This window comes from Ctenopharyngodon idella, chromosome 14 (assembly GCF_019924925.1).
Source record: "Ctenopharyngodon idella isolate HZGC_01 chromosome 14, HZGC01, whole genome shotgun sequence".
Taxonomy (NCBI): Eukaryota; Metazoa; Chordata; class Actinopteri; order Cypriniformes; family Xenocyprididae; genus Ctenopharyngodon; species Ctenopharyngodon idella.
This window is the reverse complement of record NC_067233.1, coordinates 8,066,914-8,081,520: the sequence shown is the minus strand read 5'-3', so window position 1 is coordinate 8,081,520 and position 14,607 is coordinate 8,066,914. Positions and strand designations below refer to the sequence as shown.

The window sequence follows — 14,607 nt, the reverse complement described above, 5'->3', positions numbered from 1 at the left end:
AGTAAAATATCCAAAAAACACTTGCATAGTGTTATATATTTCGTTCAATTGTGTACTTACATTATCGTAAATGTTTCCAAGAATTTGTAAATTCAGAGAAATTCACAATTTTGAATAGTGCCCGTCCCTCCCTTGTCACTTGTCACCTGTCAATGACGTAATATCCGTGTTATCCCTGGTTTCCACTTGTGCTGCACAGTAACCATGGCAACAGAAGCGGCCAGCTGCGTAAGGTCTAGTGGCACGCTGTTGTTGTTTCGTTCAAATGGACCACCATGGCAAGCAAACTTAGGGACAAAAGGAGAAATAAAACGAGGATCAATATCGGCGTGGTGTTTTCGAGGTGGCGAGAGCCTTGTGACAGACTTCAACTTGACAGAGATGCCGCTCTTTCACGTTATTAGGCAGGTGAGCAAATGTACATAAGACGAATCAATGTTATATAGCTAACATTATAACACGATGAAATGTTAGAATATAATGTTGATCTAGCTTACTGTTAGTCTCATACAGCCAATAAACTAATACATAGAATAACATTACAAATTTCAACACACTCAAATGCAGTTTAGTATGATAGCGTAAGTTAACGTTAGACCAAGTGAAACGGTGCTGCGTTACCTCACAATTTTAATTCGTCAAATAAGCTGACCTGTATTAGTAGTATTTCAGCTTTGCGAGTAGTTCGGTAGAATGATATGTCCTCATTCCTTTCTATCCCCTGGGACTCGCGTGTGGCACTGATATCTGTCTCTTATTGACAATCGTGTCGCGATTCTCGGCCACGCCCTGCTTCATACCACAGTCATGTTAAAAACATGAATGCACTCACTCACTCATCCAAAAACATTATTTCCCCATAAACATTATTAGATCCATCGGCATGACGTCAAGTTCCACAATTCCACGCTCATTCACTGCGTCACCAATCTACGCCTTTGTTATTGTCTTAAAGAGGTTAGCGACCCCTAGCGGCGAAAAATACAGATTGCGTCTTTAACGAAAGGCGTAACCGTAGCAAACTTATGCGTTTTGAAACGAAAACGAACTAGTGTAAATAGGGCCTTAGAAATATGTGAATTCAGTTTTTTGGAGGAAAATATGCCTTTTAATCTCATACTTCTCTTGTAATAAAGTGTTTTTATTATTTTTATTTATTTATTTATTTATTTTTGTAGCACTAAATTGCAGTAATAATGACCATTTTCAAACAGGTTTCCAAACACTTCCCAGTATGCCACTGGTCGAAAATACATTGGCTTAGTCCCGCCAATCTATTTTCTATTTTAAAAACTGACGTTATTTTTTGAGCCAAGTTGCTTTATTGGGTTGGTTCTGAAAATGAGAATTTTGTGGAAAATGAATTGACTATTTTATTTTTAAGCACATTAAACTGGAATAGACAAAAGTATTAGGCCTATAACATCAAAAACCTGCCTTTTGATCCTTATGAGACACTCGCTGATTTGTATCTGTCTGCCTGCAGTCTCTTCTAAGTGAACAGGTTGTAACTACTCCCTACGTTATGTTACAGTGCCCCTAGAGACTGTATGTTACGCACAAAAGAGCCATTCTACCGGTGTGCTCAAGTGAAGAGAAGGGAGTCTAGTTCTCTTCATTGTGTTCACCCATCCAGAGAGGAGTCGGGTGCTGACATGCACAGACACACATCAGCACATGTTCACAGTGACATTACTCAAAGCCACAGGCAAAATCTAAGACCACTCGACAGGATCTGACATGCTGAATAGCTCAAAACCCACTCACACCGACACGTGTGCCTTTTTAAAAAAAACACAAACACTTTTGTGCAGATAAGCTGGTCGTATCAGCAGTTCTATCTCCTCGCCACTGAAAGGGGACCCTTTTCTGTCCATTTCTCAGTTGCGGTTCCTGAGGGCATGTTACATCTTGCGAGACAGATGAGATGCTGAAGGTTTGTGCAGTTAAACTTTGCAGACCTGTTGCTAGACAGCCTGGCACTAGAGATAAAAGACGGTCGAGACAAGAGAAGCCATTCTTCTGCGCTTTAAGTTATCAGATGATACATTCAAACCACAATTATTATACTTAAGTATGTTCATTATAGTAGTTCTGTTGATTCAGCTGTCTATACTAATGATCCTTCTCAGAATTTAAATGTTTGCGAAGGCAACCATCAATACTACTTTGACTCTGTTTACACCTGGTATTAATTAGTCAGTGCTAAATAAAGGTATAAACATAGGACACGATCCCCCGGTTTCACAGACAATGCTTAAGCTAGTCCTAGACTAAAATGCATATTTGAGCTGTTTCAACTGAAAGGAACTTGCACTGACATATCTTAAAATATGCCAGTGTTATTGTTTTGTTTCAAGATGCACACCAGTAATGATTTTTTTCTAGGGTACGTTTATAAAAGCTACTTAAATACCTTAATTGAACTAAGGCCTAATCCTGGCTTAATCTAAGCCCTGTCTGTGAAACCGGGCCCAAGTATCATAATCTGATCACTGAAACCACATACAGATTGAGTCATAATTGCATCACATTCTGAAGCATCCTGAACAGTGAGGGAGCAACTACTCACTTGTCTATTATTCACTAGTCTGAAACGTGGCATGTAAACTTTGCCGGGTTGGAGAAGTGCGTTTTATACGCATGCACAAGACTTTGAATAATTTCTTCAGTATAACTGATATCAACATGCAGCGACACAGATCAATAAATTCTGTTAATACTGAATTTAGCTTGAAATATTGCATTTGTGCTTTGATTAAAATTCATGTACACTACCGTTTGCCTCTTTGTCGCCATCTCTGTTTGAAACCTGCAATTGCAGTTATTTGCGGAATTATCATCTTAACGTGGGTTGTGCATCAGCACGGCTCCTCAGTGCGGATGAATCTAATGTTTTGAGGAGAATGTGTGGCTGTTAGTCACTGCACTGGTGGATACTGTACTTCGGAGTCACAGATTGTAGTCTTGGAAGTGTGACCGTATTAAGAATTTTCACCAGAAAATGTCATCTGAAATGTCATCTTCTCAAATTGTAAATGTTAACAACATCAGCATTGCGTGACTACATGTATTTAGTGTTACCTGTAGATTTCAATTTCTGTACAGTTAATTTGTCATAACATACAATCCGCCATCAAAATAAGTTTAATTATTCCAGCTGCTGTGAGAAAAGGCTATAAATGATCCGTCACCTGAAGCATCCTCACATGCAATATAGCCAACTAGCTGGGACTCCTTCTTTATGTAAACACAGACGTGACGCAATGGCGCAAAGACGAACGGCGGCGTGTTTGAATTTCCCGCAGAAACCTACCAGTACCATTTGAATTAGACCACATTATTACAAGCTTACCGTTGTGAATCGGGCTAAGATAAGGAGATAGTTTTACACACTGGCTGGTTATGTACAAAAAAAGTTAAGGACTGCAGCTTTAATTAGTACTTTTACTGTGCAAATATGTATGAAATTGATCAAAAGTGACAGTAGAGACTTTTACATTTGTACTGTGTACACTGTTTGTGTGCATGTGCGTGTGTGTGTATATATCTATCAAATAAATGCTTTCAACTTTCTATTCATGAATGAATCCTTAAATAAAAACTATACTGCACAAAACTGAAGCAGCACAACGGTTTTTAACATTGATAGCAATTATAAATGTTTCTCAAGCACCAAATCAGCATATTAAAATGATTTCTAAAAGGATCATCATGTGACACTGAAGACTGAAGTAATGATGCTGCATTTGCATCACAGAAATAAATTGCATTTTAAAATGTATTAGGATAGAAAACAGTTATTTTAATGTGTAATAATATTTCACAACATTACTGTATTACTGCATTTATCAAATAATCAGCCTTGGTGAGCCTAAAATACTTCTTTCAAAAACAAAATTTGAATGGTAGTGTATATTTTTTCTACATTGTAGAAATCGACCCTTCGCCGGAAGTTTGATTGACAGGCAGTCTAACCAATCATAACGCCGAATCCACCATTATGTCCGACAAAGCAGTCAGGGGAGTTAGTAGATTAACGTTGTGAACTTGAACTTGAAAAATGGTTTCTACTTGCGTCTTTCCGCGGTTGAAACAACATTCCTTCTGATGTTTATTCATGTTTATTTGATGCTATAAATTAACTAGTCGGAAGAGGTGATCTGTTCACGAGCTGCTTGAACTGAGGCACTATGGTGATCTGTCACGACACATTAAAGAGCTACAAAGATGTATTTATTGTTTAAATTTCTTTAAAAACGAAAATTGAATTGAAATTTGAGACTTTGTATCATATCAAAAGTAGTGTGCTCTGCCTTGTCTGTCGACGCCTTGTCTTTGCGCTGCGATGTATTTTTCACTGCATGAGAACATGTGTTGCGTGAGAGCGGCATGGCTTGTCAGACATAGCAACAGTAACTAAAGTGGGCGGGTCTTCGTGAACAGTCAATTGCCTCCTACATTTAATTTATTTTTACAGTTATTAAACAACCTTTAAATGCTGCTACAGAACTTTTTCATTCACTTGTTGTGCTAAAACAATGAATGATAATGAATGAGCAAACGACTTAGAAACTACATACTGTAGCAACATCCTGGTAACCACCCGAGACACCTTATCATCAGTGTGGCAACCTTTTCACAGTGTGGCAACCCTCCAGTTATCTTTAGGAAATGTAAAAATAGCTGTGGGTGTTTTTAAGTGATGCAAAGTCTTTAGCGGAGTCTTATGTGGGGACATTATGTAAGCTATATCACAAAGACCTCTAGTTTCTCAGGCAAGTCAACATGTCCTTTTTCACTTTTAAACTGCCAAATCACTGCCAGAGTAGATCAGATCATTGCTCACACCCAGTGACAAGGCCTGACTGAACTCTGCAGACGGTTGTCTGGCTGAGATACAGGAGACAACAATACAGTGATGAAGCACTCTGACCTTTGACCTTTCCAAAGACACACACACATGGAGCCCTTACCGTCACACTGAAAACACAATTCTGGTTGTAAATACATTCGCCAACACATACAGTACATGCAGGAATACAAAAACAAAACTGCAACATCTACAATTCTTCCATAATAAATAACATACATTGGAGGGCATTACGAGAAGGCCTCTCATTCCCTCTCGAATATAGCTTGTAAGATGACACAAAGGCAAAATGCTCCCAAAGTCAATAGCAGGGGAGGCCCTTCCAACACAAACCACCCAGCTGTTATCAAATATGGATATCCTGTGGTGCAACAGATGTTTGCTGTTTCAGGATGTTTTATTTGCCCCACCGATCTGATGCACCACCTTGCGTGATCGAAAATTGACTCAGAGGAGATATGTACAGTGATGTCTCAAATCCAACGCATCAATCTGTCAATTCTTGTTCATAACCTAAGAATTCATAACAGAAGACAGATTGTTACTGGAATGTGAAGTACATCATGAACATCGCTGTGACTCATAAAGGTGAAGGAGTGAACCATCTTATCTCAATCTAACTGAATTGATACTAACATCAGGGTGCCTGGATGGAGTGACGATGCAACAATCCTCTCCTAACCACATTCAGCAATGAAAATCTCCCTCAGAATTCCAGACATACTCGGATCATCAGTGTCCAAAGCTCCATGGGGGAAGCGAGCGAGTTCGTGCACACATATACTGATGATGTCACACTAGAATTCCCACAATGAGAGATAACAAACACAAAACCTCATTTGTTTGGACACCTTGGAATATTGATGTTTGCATGAGACGCCTCTGGTCTGATGGGACACCGTGGTTGGAAGTACATATTTGGGTGCATGCCATGAATTACAGAGCCTGTTAACAGCAGTTACAGTACTTGTCGAATGTTACAGTCACACATAGACATCTGTTAACACATACTAAACTGTTTCTCTCATATTCAGTCAAAAGAAAACAATTCATAAGAAACAAAAACAAAGATTCAGAAGAGTGTGGCAGGGGCTATACTGATGAAAAGAATTATTGTTTTTTTCCCCAATAAGACCACAGAATGACATAATATTGAATCAAATTCTGAGACAGTATTTTGCTCATCACTATGTACATTCATTTTCCAACTTCTTATCCAGGTTGGTTTGTTATTTTCCCCCTGTCTGTCATATGTCATTCTGACTTAAATTCTTCATCTCTCCCTCATGTCTTTCCAAACCTGTATGAATTTCTTTATTCTGTGGAACACAAAGGAAGATATTTTGCAGAATGTGCAAGTTGCTCTTTTCCATGCAATTACAATAAATGGGAAGTGAAGCTTCAGAGCTTCAAAAAGGATACATTTATTCATTTTGCAGACTTTGCTTTTATCCAAAGCGACTCACAAGTGAGGAATACAACAAGCGAATCATCGTAAAGAGGCAATTAGACAAGAGGCAAATGGGCAAAAAGTGGGCAAAATGGGCAAAAAGTGCTTACAATACAACTTTCATACATTGCTTAGAGTAACATAAGCTAGAATAGGGAGGGAATAGAGCATGAAAGCAATACAAAAGTAACTTGCGCACTATATTCCAACTTTTCTGAAGCTTTGTGTGACAAACAGACAGGCGAAGGGGCGGGGTTTAAGTGGACTTAATGACTGGAGCATAAAGCCCTTGGTATACTTTTTTTTTTTATGCGTACGCACAGTCAAACACACAGCCTTGCAAAGTCTACTTCTCTTGACTTGTACGCGTACACAGGCATTCTACGCATGTGCAGTTTTGAGCAATCTCTCGCCACGAGTTACAACCCATGTAAATATATTTGTATTCTTTCATGCTAGAGTTGTACAAATGAGGGTACTTTCTAACCTCTTGTGGACTTACAATGGCCGCTGCGTGCGCATGTCCGTTAAGTCCACAAGACCTTAGGGTGTCCCATTCGTCATTTAAGCTTAAAGAAGGCTGCTCATGAGCGCCCCCTTTGCGGCTGCTATGCGCCCTCGATGCGCACTTCTTCTGTGAGCTACGCGGAGGACTTTACCCGGCAGTCAAAGCGGCATTACGTCGTGAAAGTGCAGACTCAGAGGAAGACCGTGAGGGTTTAGGGTGCCATTTGGGACAGGGCCCAAATAGGCCTCCATTGTCGCTGTAGCATAAATGCGTTCCGGTCTGTATTTAGGTTTTCTTCGACTACCTTGTGAATCGACGCCCCCAGGGCACGGTTGCCACCATGTGGATAAACTAATTACTACAAAAAAAATTAAATGTTCATGTGCGACCTGTGCGTACTCTTCTGACGATGAAATTCGTGTCACGTGCACTGTACGCTGATCCTCGTGTATGCGTAAAAAGTGAAGTATCTTCACCAGAAAGAAGTTTGTTGTTTCACCGGAAGATTGAGTTAGGACATTTTAATTAAAAACAAAAATTATGAGGTCAAAACAAATTTTTAAAAAAAATCAAGAGATATACATGAATTAATCGTTCACCATAGCATACATAAGAGAATAGACAGGTTGAATTTTCATTTTATGCCAACTTTTTGCCAATGAGTTCAACTTGACAACCTAATCAGTTCGATTTATTAACAAATCACTCAGATCAAACAATTAATGAACAAAAAATTATTTGTGAATGTGTCAGTCATCATTATTTCTTTTATGAACCACTAAATGGGAACTCCCGACCTAAACCCAGTCCATCGGTTGAGCAAGAACTTTACATGTCAGACTGCTCAAACAAACAGATTAACATAGTTTACACTCTGGGAAATCAACCGGATGACTTCTAGTTGTCTCTTTACATTACGCTGAGACAGGAGGAAGCAAGTTAAGATAAAAAGCTGCACACATAGTTCACCTGAAAATGAAAATCATTTACTCACCCTCATGTCATTCCAAACCTGTATGACTTTAGCTCTTCTGCAGAACACAAAGAAAATATTTTGAACATTTTTAAAAAATCTTCTTTTATGTTTCACAGAAGAAAAAAGTCAAACAGGTTTGGAGTGACATGAGGGTAAGGAAATAATTACAGAATTTTCATTTTTTGGTGAACTATCCCTTTAACTACCCATATCTGAAACTATATCCACAATATGGAACAAAATAACAAATCCTTCCCCTTATCACTGCACCTTAAACCACACACACACACACACACACACACAATGAGAGACTGCAGAGAAGTAGCAGGTGAACATGTGGAACAGCTTAGCTTATAATTCTCTCTGAGATCTGACTCATATACTGTCTTAAAGCCTGAGCACATTTGTGTGGAAAAAGGGAAATTACATGTCACTCCTGCTGCTTTATGACAGATGAGAACATGCTTTAGGTTATCATAAAATGAAGCAGCGTGCACACACACACACACACACACACACACAAACACAGCTGATATCCAATTGAAGGCAAAACTGCATTCTCTTGCTCACAATCTCTTGTTTTGAAAGCTTTCAGCTTTCTAGCTAGAGAACTCAAAAATGAACTCTTCTGTTTTGTTCATAGACCAGCTATGTCAAAATGCAATTATTGTATATCATCAACATTAACATTAACGCCAGACCCCCTTAGCTGGTTCACACTAAAGCATGTTCATGGATAAATAGCTTCAAGAAAAACAATCTTGCACACTTCAGAGCCTTCCAAACACTCACTGAGGACACTAAGTAAAATAAACAGATAGAGGCAAAACATGAGAGCCCATCTTTAATGCTGCAGTGCTTTGTAGGGGGAGCCGCTGTGGTTAATGACCCCTGCCTCAGTGATGGGGTTTGGCTGCTGCTCGAAGGAAGCAGGGGGGAGTTGGCCATTAGGCCGGGGCCTCCCTCAGGTCACAGTGCTTCTTATATCTACACACAGCCGCAGAGTTATGGACCCTGAAACTCCCACTCACCTGTTTAAGCATTAACTAGCTTTGAAGGCAGGATTTTGGCTCGGTGGGCAGCAGGAAGCTTTTATGTTAACACTCCCCTTCGCTCCTCTTTATAAACCCCTTTGCCTGGGGGTCCTCACTGCCAGGCCTCTGTTTGTGTGCGTTTTGTACTGTGTAAGCATGAGAGGCACACATAAGGCCATATATCATGGAAAATAGGATGTGTACTGTCCTTGTTTTAATGTAGCAAAAGTGTTTCACATACTCTATTCTAATGTTCACTACGCGAATCTCACTCACCGTTTCACCCAGACCATATAGTTGCAATCAAAATTATTCAACCCCCTTAACCTGCAAGATATTTTGCTGCTGAGAACAAAATTTTATGAAAACAATTCATCAATGGCATCAGAAAACTATTATACAAAGTTTATTAATACAAATTTGAGTGATTCCGAGAATGTAAAGTTGATAAAAAATGAAAAAAATAAAATAAAATACTGGCACTATACATGTACAAAATTATTCAACTCCCAAAAGTCACATTTTGTGGAGAATCTTTTATTCTTTATAACCTCCAAAAAAACGCTGTCTGTAAGTGCTTAGAAGCTTCTGTCACCTCTCTACTGCAATCTTGGCCCATTCCTCGCTTGAAAAAGCTTCCAGATCACTGATAGTCTTTGGTTTCCATGTTACCACTGCTTCTACAAATTCCACCAAATATTTTCAATGAGATTTCAATCTGAAGACTGTACAGGCCACTCAAGAACATCATACGATTGATCTCTGAACCAAGCTTAAGTAGATTTGGATGTCTACTTTGGGACGGCTGTCCTGCTGGAAAGTCCATTGATCATCAAGCTTCAATCTCTGCACCGAAGGCATCACCATCTTTGCCAAAATGGCTTGATACTTCAAAGAATTCATGATCTCCTTATACAGTCAAGATTTCTGCAACAGCAAAGAGCCCCCATAACAAGACTGGACCACCTCCATGTTTGACCATGGAGATGGTCTTCTTCTGTTCATAATCTTTGCCTTTTTTTTTGCACCAAGTTTAACAAAATTCAACAAAACTGTGCTCTCTGATTCTGCACTGCAAGAGGGAATGCAGTAGAGATTGATATCAAATCACTTACCACTATCTGGTTTGAGAGTAAGTGGGACCCGAAACGGGAGCAGATGAGGTGTCTGTAGGGTCATGATGGAAAAGGGGAGTCAAAATAATAATCCTGAAGCCTCAGCATCTGTTTCCACAAAGACTTACGGGCTCTTTTACACTGTCGCCAACAAAGTAGCAGCAACTCTTGAGGTTTGAAATCTGGTCACAATTGTGGTCAGAGTGTCTAATCTCTTTTTATTATGGTCTGTGCCTCTGTTTAATATCAGCCAGAGAAAAAGAGCAGAGGGAAATCCCCCAACGGCCCATCTGAGGTCATCTGAGCCATGGAGACCTGGCACAAACAGTGAGTGGAAGCAGCGAGTAAATGGGTTAGGCAGGTGGTGGAACTCACACCAGTACAGTAAAGCACACTGTCCCAAGAGCCGTGGGGTGAGCTGCAGGGGTCAGGAGTGGATAGGATGTGGAAATGAGAGCCGCTGACTTTAATACAGCTTGGTCGCGAAGGTCAGCGCTCCAGAAAAAGCCCGGACACCAAACCCCCACCATATGGCACGAAGAGGGTGAGTCAGCCCATCTCCAATACAAAGAATGCCTTCAGTCCTGCCAGCCTAATTCATATTACTTATCGCCCAAAAGCCCCCATGATTTCACTCTGCAGCTATGCCTTATTTCAGCCCTCATTTTTTTTCCACGGTAAAAAGATGTAGTGTTTCGCTGACACTATTAAGACTGTGCAGGCCTCTGCGCTATTGTGGCCGCTGAAAGACTGGCTGCTTTGTCCAGGAATCTTCATGGAGGAGATATTAATTGGAGTCTGTGTGTGTGTCTGGGTATGCACAAAATATCAGAGAAAAAGGGAAGACTTTCAAGAGTTAGGGCAAAACTCTGACCTCTCACCTCTTGCTATCTGTCAGGCAGACACAAAGCTGAGAAGCTTGGGTGGAGTGCTGATACCATTTCTCTGCTCCAAAACCTAGTGGGCATTTTAATATGCAGGGTTTTTTTTTTCTGTTAAATGCACAGGGCCCTGTTCTGACTCAAAGATTGTTTCAAAACAATCTTTGAGTCAAACCTCCCCCACCTCCCCCACCTCATTGGTTCTTGCGGAAGCTCAAACGTGCTATAACACATGAGAATGAACCTCATTGGATCTCGCACATCAAGCAAACATGCTTGAGCTTATGTTTACCACAACTGATGTGTGAATTGATGAATGCTTATATGTGAATATTAAAAGCCTATATTAAGTCTGTTCATCATATAAAGTGATCGTGTCTCTTCAGAAAATTTGGACTAAACCCCTCAATTCATATGGATTAGTTTTACGATCTCTTTATGAACTTTTTGAAGCGTCAAAGTAGTAGTTGCGTAGCTGTCAATGGACAGAAATCACTCAGATTTTATTAAAAATATCTTAATTTGAGTTCTGAAGATGAACGAAAGTCTTACGGGTTTGGAATGACATGAGGGTGAGTAATTAATGACAGAAGTTTCATTTTTGGGTGAACTAACTCTTTAAAGGATCCCATTTTGTGTCTCTGGAATAGTGATCTATGACTTGGGCTGTGTCCAAAATCACCCCCTATACCCTTAAATAGGGCACTATTTGAGGGGACATCCATTTGTAGTGGTGTCCGAAACCATAGTGGATGATGTTGAGTGCACTCATTCAATCCCACAATGCACCGCAATAACGAGCGTACAACCGATGCACGCTCAACGGCTAGAGAATACCCATAATGCACTGTGAGAGTCACACGCTGCATGAATTCCCACGTCTCGCCAGGAGATGGCGCCTTTTTTATATAAAGAAATTATTACTTTTTGATCAAAAGTGACAGTAAATAAATCTTGTGAAATTTATATTCATCATCATTTAAAAATGTATCATAGTTTCCTCATGTGCTTTAAATAAGTGGTGCTATTGGTGTAAATTGTTGCAGTTCATAAGTTACTTATGAAAAGGCAATCGCAACGTAGGCAGTAGATAGGAAGGCAGCTCATTTAGTTTTGGAACAGCCAAAACTCATTAGTACCAATGCGAATTCCAAAGTAAACAAAAAGCAAATCCATAAAAAAGTGATAAATTTACTGTAACACATTCAGCAAGATTTAGCTTCAGATCCACAAGCTACAAATCAGGTTTTGTAGGTCGCTTCTGTGCTACTCTGCTTTGATTAACAGTCATTCTCTCTGAACCAGGCAGATAAATCAAGCTAGTCACGCCAACACCATCTGCACCTGTATGAAGATGTGCACGGTTAACAAATACAGTCTGGGCAGATAACTTAAAGTGCATTGCCAATTTTCACAGTATACTGAGTACTAAGTAAGTAATGATTAAGCAGATGCTTTTATCCAAACACTCATAACAGACAGACCACCTTAAACAACCCAAATTTATCTACCTTGCTCAAAAGCACAATTGTGTGCCTATGAGGGTTCAAACCCACAACCTTTATAACCACTACACCACACAACACATACTTAAATCTCACTTCACGCTGTACTGTACATCTCTTCATTGCCAGATGAGACCATTGCATGTGGTTTGCAGAAAGTTTCCTAGCAATGTCAAATGGTCACTGTGGCAACCTCAGAACTTCACAAGTCCACCATAGAAGGGTGTGCATTGTCTGGTCCATTTCAGCTGGTTGAGTTGTCAATGGCAAGAAGGCAGATGATGCTCAATAGAGCTTGAATGGGTGGTCCAAGATGTAAAATGGTCAAAGCAAACAAAGATGTATGTAAGCCAAGTCAACTCTGTAATCACAAAAGCATGCATGCTTTGCATTTCCCCTATCAGAGCTCAAGTTGACGGCTGACAGACGGTCACATTATTGCACTAAATCCTGCTTACTCATATCCATGTATTTATACAAAAGTGGAATTCCCGTAAGCCGGAGGGAACAGGTTGCTTTGTACTGACTTGCAACCGTGACATACAACAATCAAGGCCAGACCAGGCTTGTAGATTCTGCATGAACAAGAAAACACTGTTACTATTCATTTTGCTGATCTCAAGAACTCGGTAGTGCAAATTCATGTTTCATTATAAGATTTACAAGACAAATGATCTTTGTTCTTGACAATCCTAAGCTCTTCCACATGCTCACAGTCTGAAGGAAACAATAATCAAGATTCAGTGGAGCTTCTTACATGAAGAGACAATCCCACATACTCAACGAGTCAATGGGGAGAGGTAGAGTCCCCTTCACGCCTACCTGATTCTCTGGCTTGAAACATCTTATGCTCTGTTCACACACAGTCTACTCTCACAACCATCCAAAGTTTAATGATTCACATTAGAGCAAATGACTTAAAGGATTAGTTCACTTCAGAATTAAAATTTCCTAAAAATTTACTCACCTCCATGTCATTCAAGATGTTTATGTCTTTCTTTCTTCAGTCAAAAAGAAATTAAGGTTTTTGAGCAAAACATTCCAGGATTTTTCTCCATATAGTGGACTTCAACAGCTAACAATGGGTTGAAGGTCCAAATTTCAGTTTAAATGCAGCTTCAAAGGGCTCTTCACGATCCCAGACGAGGAATTAGGGGTCTTATCTAGCGAAACAATTGGTCATTTTCTAAAAAAAAAATAAAAATTATATACTTTTTAACCACAAATGCTCATCTTGCACTACCTCTGCGATGCGCCACACAATACATAATCGCATTGGAAAGGTCATAGGCGGAAGTACTGAGCAAGTGTTTACAAAGTGAACACACAAGACTAAGTCAAACGGCTTTTACAACAAAAAAAAAAAAAAAAAAAAAAAAGGTAAAACAACGATGTTGGACGATTTTGAAGTTGGAGGAGAAATTGAGATGGAGTTTTTCGCCCTACCGCGGTACTTCCACCTACGTCACGCGTGACCTTTCCAACGTGATTACGTAATGCATGGCGCATCACAGAGCTAGTGCAAGATGAGCATTTGTGGTTAAAAAGTATATACATTTTATTATTTTTTTTTTTAGAAAATGACCGATCGCTTCGCTAGATAAGACCCTTATTCCTCGGCTGGGATCGTGTAGAGCCATTTAAAGCTGCATTGAAACTGCAGTTTGTACCTTCAACCCGTTGGTAGCCGTTGAAGTTCACTATATGGAAAAAAGTCCTGGAATGTTTTCCTCAAAAACCATAATTTGGTTTAAATTATCAGGAAATTTTAATTCTGAAGGGAACTAATCTTTTAACAAGTTAAAATGCCCCCAATCTATTAAAGGGTTAGTTCACCCAAAAATGAAAATAATGTGATTTATTACTCACCTTCATGCCGTTCCACACCCGTAAGACCTTCGTTCATCTTCGGAACACAAATGAAGATATTTTTGTTGAAATTCGATGGCTCAGTGAGGCCTGCATAGCCTGCAATTCCCTCTGTCAAGATCCATTAATGTACTAAAAACATATTTAAATCAGTTCATGTGAGTACAGTGTTTCAATATTAATATTATAAAGCGACGAGAATATTTTTGGTGCGCCAAAAAAACCCAAAATAACGATATAGTGATGGCCAATTTCAAATGACTTGTTCCTGAAGTTTCGGAGCGTTATGAATCAGCGTGTCGAATCATGATTCGGATCGCGTGTCAAGCAACTAAACTGCTGAAATCACGTGACTTTGGCACTCCGAACCGCTGATTCGACACAAAAGATTCATAA

General features: G+C 39.7%; 1 protein-coding gene across 2 annotated transcripts in view; it reads right to left on the bottom strand.

Moving 5' to 3' along the window:
- afap1l1a (actin filament associated protein 1-like 1a) overlaps positions 1-14,607 on the bottom strand; it is a 41,494-nt gene that overhangs the window by 23,990 nt on the left and 2,897 nt on the right. Inside the window, exon 1 of one of the 2 annotated variants that reach the window (XM_051859789.1) lies at positions 9,957-9,980. The exons of the other annotated variant lie outside the window; for it this stretch is intronic. The gene's annotated coding sequence lies outside the window, so the exon portion shown is untranslated. Of the gene's footprint in view, positions 1-9,956; positions 9,981-14,607 lie in introns of those variants that run through there. 2 annotated transcript variants of the gene reach the window in all.